The following is an 11,145-nucleotide window of genomic DNA, read 5'->3' as shown; positions in this document are numbered from 1 at the left end:
GCCCGAGGGGCACGCTGGCTGGGACCCCGGGGCTGGGCCAGCATCTGGTCCCCAGTAGAGAAGTTGCTTCTGTGGCCGGCTTGCTAAACAGGTGGCTTGTAGCATGAGATTTTCTGTTTCTTGGGGATCATCTCGTGCCCTGCTAAATGTTTTGCTAGTTTAGTTAAGCTACCTTGGTTAAGTGTGTGAAAAAACTGTGTTCCTTCTGTCATTGCTGCAAAACAACCGTTCTTCAAGAGAGATGTTACACCGGCAAAACCCATCCTTTCACCCATGCTGCTTGCTTCCTCTGGGGAACAACAGCAGAGCTTCCCCAGCTGGTGTTTTGTTGGTAGAAACTGTGTCTTTCTAGTACAGATTTCTTATATGGTGATTACACCTGTGCAGGGGTGAGCGAGGCCTTGTCAGTGTACAGCAAGCTATTGGAATGGATTTTCTTTGCCTTTTAACATATGTGTTGTGCCTGCTGTGACTAGACTTTGCAAAACTCTTCCATCATGTAGGAATCAATGTTCAGACTTGGGAAGACTGGCTCTGGGATTGCTGCTTTGACTATCAAAGGCCATGGTGAGACAAAGGTTGGAAGAGAGCTGAAAAGGCTTGGGGATTTTTTTCTGGATTTTTTTTGTTGCTTTGTTTCTGTGGTTTTTGTTGGTGTTTTTTTGGGGTTTTTTTTTGTTTTTTTTTTTTAAAAAACCCCAATCTTTGTCTTGATTTGAGTCAATAATTAAGGTTATATTTGCATCTTGGATACCAAAGCATTGGGATCCTGGAAGATGAGCTGGTTTGATGGTATTTGACTGCCTCTGTTCATGGGATAACAGGTTAATTGAAGTTAAATTGGAGTATACCCAGACATTGTATTTAATATCTTTTCTTCTATGAAGAGAATGACTTGTAATTAACTGGATAATTCTTATTGATTACAAAAGGGGCTGTAGTATGCAATAGCTTCAAGATTTTTAAACTTAATAAAAGGGAGTTAGCTCATCCCTAAACTGTGTACGTTTATAAACAAACAACGGTTTGTGGAAGAAATGTGATGCATCCCTGAATGTGGTTGAGGTATCAGTTAAAACTATATGAAGACTTATTTTCCCAGAAGGGCTGTGGACAGAGTCTGGAGTAAGGAAAAAGAGGCGGAGAATCACTTGTATATTGCAGTCATTTGAAAAATAAATGCCCAAATCCTTCTCCAGGAAGTAATTCTCAAAGAGCAGGTTTTCAGAAGGACCCCAGTGCCCACAGAAGGACACTCAGACTTTTTGCCTTGTTTCTGACAATTCTGTGGAAAGATGAAGAACAGACAAGGTACTAGCAGGCAAATCTGCTGCACAGCTAAGGTGATACTAAGATCCCCTAATTAGTCTGCTACTTGGGTTTCCCCTTCTTTTTCCTCTAGCAAGAGACTATTATCCTGAAGTGATGTGTGGGGGATTCAAGGGCAGAAGGTTTTTATCTCCCTGGGACTTCTGTTAAAAATAATGACTGTTCAGAGGAAGATCTGAAAATGCAGCTTTAGTTGCCCTTGTGACGTTTCCAGGAATGTTAAATCGGGATGTGTTTGATGGCATTTCTTAAGTAGCTGGGCCTTAACAGAGAGGCAGTGTCACCCTGTCTTAGAAGTGCTGGCCCCAAAGTTTGGACTCTTTGCCAGGGAAACAGTGCAGGAAAAAAAAAATGCTTGTGAAAGTCATCTCCACCTGGTTGGGGGTGTTTGTGCAAGTGCCATGTTTAATATATTTTAATTTCTTCGTACTTAACTCAGATGTGATTTAGCTGTATGTGGTATTTTACCCTCTGAAGAGAAATCAGTATTTGTGTACTGCTATGAAAGTGTGAGAGAAGCAGGAAGAAGCCCAAGACTGACATACCACTTCATGCCTATGCAAAATTAACTGCTTGTCTGCTGCCTCATCTCCTCACTTCTAGAAACTGCAGTAAAACTCTGATGTTTGGGTTGTGTTAGCTTTCTGAACAACTGTGGTTAGCTGGGAGACAGTTTTGGGATCTCATGTAGTGACCAAGAATATATTTTCACAGTTCAGTGGTGGTTTACCTTTACAGGAGATTGCAGCTACCTGCCCGGACGGGTCAGCCACACTGGAAGGGGGTCCCAGAAAGTTATTTTTCCACAACAGAAGGCTCAGCTGCAAATGGTGCAGGTGGAGCAAGAACCAGAGCCTCTGCTGCTATACTTCACTTTCTGGTGTTATTAGGGATTTGGGGTTTGTGCTGTGACAGTTTATTCAGCTTTTGCCATAGGTGTCTAGAGGGATCAGCCTTCATTAATAAGCTCGGCTGGGCTTCGTGGTCTGTATAAACCAAGGCATCTACTCATGACCTTATAGGCATTTTGAGTGGAGCCTCTGTGGTGGAGTGTTTAATGTCTCCACCACTTTTTCTAAATATCAGGATATGGAAAAGCTTCTCTGTGGTGAAATTTTTGGAGATGAATCCATAAACTGCTGTGATGTATAACAAACCAAAATAATTATTCAGAGCCAGTGACTATAAAATCCCATCTTGAAGAGTTTTGGAAGTGAGTCTATGTTTTGCTGATTAGGGATATCAATTAAACTCAGACACCAGAGTGAAAAGAGCAGGGGTATTTTACTAGAAATAACTAAATAATGTAACAGAATAATACAGAAAACATACAGTAAGAAAAGACAGAATAGTGCACGTAAACAAATAGGAAAATACAGGGTAATGCATCAAATCATTACTACGAGAGAGAGAATAGTGATTAAGAAAGATCCATCACCACTTGCATACGTTACCATCATCCAGACCCGCAGGCGCTGGGCAGCCCCGGTTACAGCGAGGATTTGGAGAGCCTGTCCCGGCAAGTGGGAAATCCTACGCGGTGCGTCCACCCGTAGGTGAGGCTTCCAAAGTCGCTGTGAGCGGGTCCAGCCTTATATACCTAAAAATCAGCTAGCCAGAATAGCTGGCACCTTTTGTTTTAAGCAGAAATATCTGGTTTCAGTCTCACATTAGATTTTCCCAGAGCCTGGCCAGGGCTCAGGGGAAAAACTAAGGGAGTTTTCCAGCTTATCCAATTGATTTATGAGCAAGGTCACACACCAGGTCACAGGGCCAGACAACTGTCTCTGTGGCCCTGTTATCTTGCTCACACACACAACGAAGTATACATGTTTTATGATGTTTAAGCTACATCTTCTATACATATTTCACTAATGACTACATACTGAGTTAGTTTCAGTTCAGGGCCTGTTGCTCAGGCTTCAGTATTCCCACCTTTTACATCAGAATAGTTGGTTTGCTATAACTTAGTATAATACCTATTAGCACAATGGTTATCAGTTATAAAATGTACAGGATTCATCTATAGGTCAACTCTGGCTTGGGCCTATTGTCCAAGCCTTAGCACTTCAGTCCCAGACCATCTAGACTAAAAGGACTAAAAATGACTAAAAGGATTCCTGAGGATGTGACCTAAAGCAATACAGAATATTTTGTCTCGAATAAAGTCAATATAAGCCTTGAAATGGAATGAAAGCATGAATTAGATTATGAATTGTTTCTTTTTGAGGATCCTTTTGTTTCCTGTATGGCCTAAAATGGATTCCTTTGCTGTGCAAGTTACCACTTATTGCATGGCTATCTAAGATGAACTTTTTTTCCATTCGGAAAATTTCCTTTCTAGACCCCATCTTCATGAAAGACTACAAAATGACATTTACATTTTCACTTACCAGTCTCCCAGATGTGTCTGGACCACTGCTGAAAGCAAAGGAGAGACATTTTGTGTTAAAATAGACCTGCAGAAAGCAAAGTGTTTACTCAGAATTTACTGAGCTGTTTTGCTGGGCTTTTCTGATGCTTCTTGTATCACCATCAGTACATTTTTACACCCTCATCTTGATAGTATCCATGGACTGAGAATCTCATTCCTCATCACCACCTCTTTCGGTGTTGATTTGCTGAGAAAACTTATTCCTGCATCACAGTTACCTGCTTTACGGTGTCTTTCTGCATCTGTGCACTACAGGTTTTAGATCCTGAAACATGGTTTCCTGCACTACCATTCACCTTCTTAATGCAGATGACTTTACACCTACCCCAGAGTCTTAGCTGGAGTATAATGATCTACAGTGAAGCTGATCATCTGTTTCAAAACTAGTAAGAAGAGCTTACTGTGCTTAATTCCTGGGGTTTTGGATCTTTATTCATCTTTAGTAGTTCCACTCTGACCCTTGGTTTGCCTTCTGGATTTAAAAAAACAACCCTCCTCTTAGAAAGTTTTATTGGTGAGCTGTTAAACATCACTGTAACAGCTAAACCCGTCAGTTCATATAGGAGATATCTGCTATTTGTACTGTACAAATACAACAAGCTTCTCCTTTTTATCTCTGCGAGCCATGCTTAAGGAGTTTCTGCTGGTGATGTCTTTTCTGACAAGCCATTAGAAGAAAGCTTTTGCGCTGCTATTGGGTAAAACCAGAGACATCTTTCAGGCTCATCAGTCTGTTAAGTATGAAAAAATAACTGTTAATCTAGTAACTGGAAATCCAGCAATCAAACAACCAGGAATTAGTTACATTAATTAAAACAATTAAGAGAAGAAAATAAATCAATTTATAAGCAAGATGGCAATTTCTTCCTTCCAGTGCACTGCATTAAGAAGGGATTGCATGTGTTGTCCCCCTCTTGGAGGACAGGCTTTCACCTTGGAACAGAGGCATCTGCTGCACATCAGCTCAGCCACAGCTTGGTGCTCTGATGGGATGTAAACCTGAGAACTCTGATGCTCCAGACTTAGAGTTGAGTTTGCTGGTGCTCTGTTCTCTGCAGCTGCCACGTTTTACTTCTGTGACAGATGTGCTTGACTCCTTGACCACACTCATGGTAGTTTGGTTCAGTCTCCAAAGGAAGCAAAGGCCTTGCCATTACTGAGCCAAAAAATTCTCTAGTTCCAGCCTATTCCCTGAAAACCCCCACAGGAACAGGGTGACATGGTGAGCATTGATGCGTATGGGCTTGGAAACCGAAACATTGATCATGCAATTAACACTTGACTAGCAGGTGGTTCCTCCAAGACTCACTTATCAAGAAACAAAGTTGTGGGTACAAGGAGTCTCATGCTTACCTTTTCCATCACATGTAATTTGACTATGAGCCAAGCACTTTATAAATATAACAGCCTGTGTGAGCTGCCTTTGAGCTCTCCCTGATGAGCAGCTGGCTGCACAGCAGTGATCTCCCCTTGAGGTGGGACGCCTCTCAAGGTTACTCCTCAAGACTGAGAGACTTCGTACCAACTGCGGATCTTTGGTAAGTGACTGGTATCACACATAACCTTGTATTATAGTGCGCTAGATTTTGCATTGGTAGCTTTGAATCATTATTATATACTCTGCAGTAAGTAACAGAGTGAACCTTGTCATCCAACTTCATTAAGTCTCACTTTTACAACATCTTACTTCAATAAAACCACTTTTGCCAATACCTTTGGTGGTGGTTCTTCAAGTGATCTAATTCCTCCCCCACCCTGTGACAACTCAGGCGTGTCTACTTTTCCATGAAGCTGTCCATGCACCTAGTTTGGATCTGTCTTGGAAGCAGTAGAGGGTAGATGTTGCTATATAGGGAGGGTGTCTTATTTAGACACGGTAAAGATGTGGTGTTGCTCTGGTATCAGAAAGGCAATCAGGCTTGGATCATGCCAAGGCTATGGAAGATTGTGGGGTGAGAGGCTAATCCTGTGTCCATGCCCATACACTGGTGAAGTGCTAGGGCTTGGACAACAGGCCCAAGCCAGAGTTGACCTATAGATGAATCCTGTACATTTTATAACTGATAACTATTGTGCTGGTAGGTATTGTACTAGGTTATAACAAACCACCTATTCTGATGTAAAAAGTGCTGAAGTGTTCAGGTATTGACGCCTGAACAACAGGCCCTGAGCCGAAGCTGTTAACTTAGTATGTAGTCATTAGTGAAATATGTATGCTCGTTAATGGAAGATGTAGCTTAGATATCATAGAACGTGTCTATCCTGAATATATCTTTATCCTTCTTTGTGTAGGGGCAAGTTCACATGGCCATGGAGCCAGTTGTCTGGCCTTGTGACCAGATGTGTGACCTTGCTCATAAATCAATTGGATAAGCAGGGAAACTCCCTTAGCTTCTTCCCTGAGCCCTGGCCAGGCTCTGGGGGAATCTAATGTGAGAGTGAAACCAGATGTTTCCGCTCAAACCAAAGGTGCCAGTTATTCTGGCTTGCTGATTTTTAGGTATATAAGGCTGGACCCGCTCACAGCGACTTTGGAAGCCTCACCTACGGGTGGACGCACCGCGTAGGATTTCCCACTTGCCGGGACAGGCTCTCCAAATCCTCGCTGTAACCGGGGCTGCCCAGCGCCTGCGGGTCTGGATGATGGTAACGTATGCAAGTGGTGATGGATCTTTCTTAATCACTATTCTCTCTCTCTTGTAGTAATGATTTGATGCATTACCCTGTATTTTCCCATTTGTTTGCTTTAAGTGCACTATTCTGTCTTTTCTCACTGTATGTTTTCTGTATTACTCTGTTACATTATTTAGTTATCCCCAGTAAAATAGGCCTAGTCTTTTCACTCTGGTGTCTGAGTTTAATTGGTATCCTTATTCAGCAAAACATAAATTGGTGTCAGAAGTGGGATATGACAAAAAATGCCATTATTTAAATTCAAAGGCAATTTGTCAAGTCTACCTGATGTTCCCGGTTGGGAAGATCCTCCCTATAGTTCGCTGGCCCGGGAGTGGGCTCAGGTTGGAGGATTGTGCAAACAATGGGAGAGCTGGCTGAAGGAAGCTGAACCATTAGACGTTCTAAATTGTATGAAAAAGGTACCTATCGAAAAAGGAAAAGAAACTACGAATTTAAGTAAACGAGGGTGGATTTTGTTAACTGCATATAAAAAACAACACCAGAGTAAAGAGAGGCTGCTGTCAGAGCACTCCCAGATGGAGCGACAGATATGTGATTTGCAGAGTCAAATAGTGATGTTGCAATGCCAGAATAAGTTGCTTGCTGATAAGCTGGATACTTATCAGACAGTGGCAGAGAAAGCCGTGGTGCGAGTAGCACAATATAAGTATAGGAAAAGGAGAGGGCAAGTGAATCATAAGAAAGTGCATGCAGTGATTGTGGATGCAGGTGTGCAGTGGGACCCAGAGAAATGGGATGGTGATATTTGGGATTCTACAGATTCTGACGAGGCTGGTTCTGCAGATGAATTCATAAATGTGAAACCCATGTTGAGGCGAAGGATAGAGGCAGATCCTACTAATAATGGGCAACATATGAGAAAGGATGTAGTAGAGGATTTTACTCAGCGTGAGGTAAATGATATAATTGCAAGATTTAAACAGAGGCCAGGGGAATCCCTGCTCTCTTGGATGGTGCGCTTGCATGATCAGGGGGCTGCAGGGATAATCCTAGATAAAGGAGATTCTAAAAAGTTTTTGATTTTAAGTTCAGATTCTTTTGTGCAAGACGCATTTCGAAACAATACTCGGGATATTAATTTGTTAGCATTGGCTGCTCTGGGATGTAATACCAAATATCCTACAGAAAACGACTGGCCAGCATCTGACCGTCAGTGGTATACTTTGCGAGACTGTATACAGCGAATGAAAGAGGAAGGAATGAAAGCAGCTATTTTTGTAGGAGACACTGACCTTATGATGCGGCATCCTTTGTCAGTCACTATGAGAAACAGAGTGATTAAAACCGCTGCACTGGCATATAAAAATGTAATTATGACCTTCCTCATTAATGAAACAGGGAATCCCCTTGATGAAGTAATTGAAAAAGTGCAACAGTTACGTGACCTTGGAGAGTGGGGCCCCCGAGGGAGTGCAGGGAATCGAGATACTCGAGACAGCTCTAAAGGCAGTAAACCCAGGATTTCTCGCAAGGAAATGTTTACGGCTTTGTTAAAAGACGGCATGTCTCGTGAAAAAATCGACGGTGTTCCAACTAATGAGCTGTGGCGAATATATACGCAGAGAGGGCTGAATAAACCTAGCAAGAGAGTGCAGAGTTCTAAAACTAAGGATCCAGGGACAACTCAGCCTATGGTGCCCCTTCTCGAACCTCAACGGGACCCTGCATCTGCCCACGGAGGGCCCCCCGTGAGTGGATCACCGGTTCCGGAGTGAAAGAGGACTGGGCACCGTTTTCTGACTTGTACCCTTTGCACCAGGCAAGGGAAGTGAATCAACATTACGATCAGCACAAAGGAATTAACGTCCAAGCTCCAGGGCAGTGGGTGCAGAAGGACCGACGGCCCTATGTAGAGCTTAAAATTTTTTTTTAGAACAACCGGTTCCTGCAAACTGTAAATGTCCTAATTGACACTGGAGCAGAGGCCTCCTTAATATATGGGAATCCCAGGAAATTTAAAGGACAACCTGTAGTTATTACATGTTTGGGAAGAAAATAAATTAAAGCTGTACAAACACAAATAGAAATGAAAATAGGAAACCTCCCACAATGATTATATTCAGTCATGATTGTCCCCGTTCCTGAATATATAAAAGGTATAGACATTCTAAAAAGACTAACTTTAAATCTTTCTGATGGTCAGTATCAGTTTGGAGTTAAACCCTGTATTATTGCCAGACCTGTTACGGTCGGTAGAGTAAAATGCCTCCCATGCAGATTCCAGCTGCAACTAAGTTAGTTACAGTGAAACAATATAGAATTCTGGGAGGACATGAAGAGATATCACAGACAATTAGAGATTTATTAGATATAGAAGTTTTAAAGCCAACCACCACAGCTTGGAACAATCCGATATGACCTGTCAAGAAAAGTGATGGATCCTGGAGAATGCCGGTGGATTTTAGAGAACTAAACAAACACACCCCACCGCTCACAGCAGCTGTGCCAGACACTGTCACTTTAATAGAAAAAGTTCAGAAACATCCAGAAACTTGGTACACTGTAATAGATTTAGCTAATGCATTTTTTACTATCCCGATTGCTGAAGAGCATTGGGACCAATTTGCTTTCATGTGGCAAGGCCGGCAATACACTTTCACCCAGTTACCACAAGGGTGGTTGCATAGCCCCACCATCTGTCATAGAATTGTAGCTGAACACTTAGATGAAATACAACTGCCTCCTCACACACAATTAAATTACTATATAGATGATATTTTGATTCAAGGAAATGATGAGGAGGAGGTACAAGAAGTTCTTGAGCTAATGGTAGATCACATGAAAACAGAAGGGTTGGGAAATTAACCCTGCAAAAATCCAAGGACCATCTCAGACAGTGAAGTTTCTGGGAATTCAGTGGCATTGTGGGCATCGAGAAATATTGCCTAAAGCCTGACAAAAATTTTTGGATTTTGCTGTACCACAAAATAAAAAAGAAGCTCAAAGATTTATTGGGCTATTCAGCTTCTGGAGGCAACATATTCCCCATTTGGGACAAATTTTAACTCCTTTGTATAAGGTGACAAGGAAAAAATATTAATTTGAATGGGGAAATGAACAACAAGCTGCTTTTGATTTAGCTAAAGAAGCCATTCAAAAGGCTTTAGATTTATGGCCCCTGCAGGAAGGGGAGGTAGAGTTAAATCGCATGCTAACTGGAGCCTGTGGCAGAAACAAGGAAGAAAAAATGTTCCTTTAGGATTTTGGGGCAGAAAGCTGCTGGAGGCAGGAAACAATTATACTCCTTTTGAGAAGCAATTATTAGGATGTTATTGGGCATTAGTTAAGACTGAACAACTTATGATAGGGCATGAAGTGGCTCTTCGTCCTGAGATTCCTATCGTGCAATGGGTAAAAAGCTCTCCAAGAACTTGTCGAATTGGGTATGCTCAGGAATCAAGTATCATAAAGTGGAAATGGTATATACAAGATAGAGCTAAGGTAGGAGTGGGTGGAATAGCCACTCTCCATGAGCGAGTGGCTACTACCCCCATGGAGGATCAAGAAATAAACCCTGATTTTACAGCTGAACAGGAATCCCTGGTACAATGGGGAAAGGCTCTAGACCAATTAGAACTCTCTGCAAAGGAACATGCCTGGTTCACTGATGGATCAGCAAAGTACATAGGAGGGAAAAGGTTTTGGAAAGCAGTAGCCTACCATCCTCATTCAGAAAATTTTTAGAAACCACAGGAGAAGGAAAAAGCAGTCAGTATGCTGAATTATATGCAGTGTATATGGCTTTGAGACAAGAAGACTTGGGCAAATGTCATCTATGTTCCTGTAACAAAATGTTATTTGCAAGAGTAACTAGGTGGTATAGAATTTTGTTTTATAGGTTCTACATGACTGAATCTACCTGTCTACCGCAACGGCCCATTCGGGAGAGGGTGTTATCCACGTCACTTGATCTAAGAAGCTGATCTTCGTGAAGAACAAAGGATACAAGGACAGTAAAACTATTGTTGGTATTGCTAATTATATACTATCGTTGTCATCAAATTGCAAGTTGGGAAAAGATTCTTATCCCTCAGAGAAACAGTAGCAAACATATTTGATCTCCGCAACTGTTGGGTCTGCTGGAGCCCAGGTGGATTTGAAGATTGGCCTTGGATAGCCCTAGATGGTGGGTCAGCACATGAAGTGACATACATGAAAGAACAGGATTTTGGATTGAAGACAGTGACCCTTGGATCAAACGTGCCCTTTTTTTTTTCCTTTGTGCTGTTGCTAGCCTAGTGTTTATTCCTTGTTTACTTTGAGGTATATGGTTGATTAAGCACGCAATAAAGGAAATGCAATTTATAGTTGTGCCTGATGAGACATCATCAATTGATGAATGAAAACTAATGTCACTAACCATAGAAATGGTTTGACAGCCATGATTCACCTGTAGGTCAAAGGACCGATTGAAGTGCTAGGGCTTGGACAACAGGCCCAAGCCAGAGTTGACCTATAGATGAATCCTGTATGTTTTATAACTGATAACTATTGTGCTAGTAGGTATTGTACTAGGTTATAACAAACCACCTACGCTGGTGTAAAAGGTGCTAAAGTGTTCAAGTATTGAAGCCGGAACAACAGGCCCTGAGCCGAAGCTGTTAACTTAGTATGTAGTCATTAGTGAAATATGTATGCTCGTTAATGGAAGATGTAGCTTAGATATCATAGAACATGTCTATCCT

This window comes from Strix uralensis, chromosome 2 (genome assembly GCF_047716275.1).
Source record: "Strix uralensis isolate ZFMK-TIS-50842 chromosome 2, bStrUra1, whole genome shotgun sequence".
Lineage (NCBI taxonomy): Eukaryota > Metazoa > Chordata > Aves > Strigiformes > Strigidae > Strix > Strix uralensis.
This window is presented reverse-complemented; position numbering follows the sequence as displayed.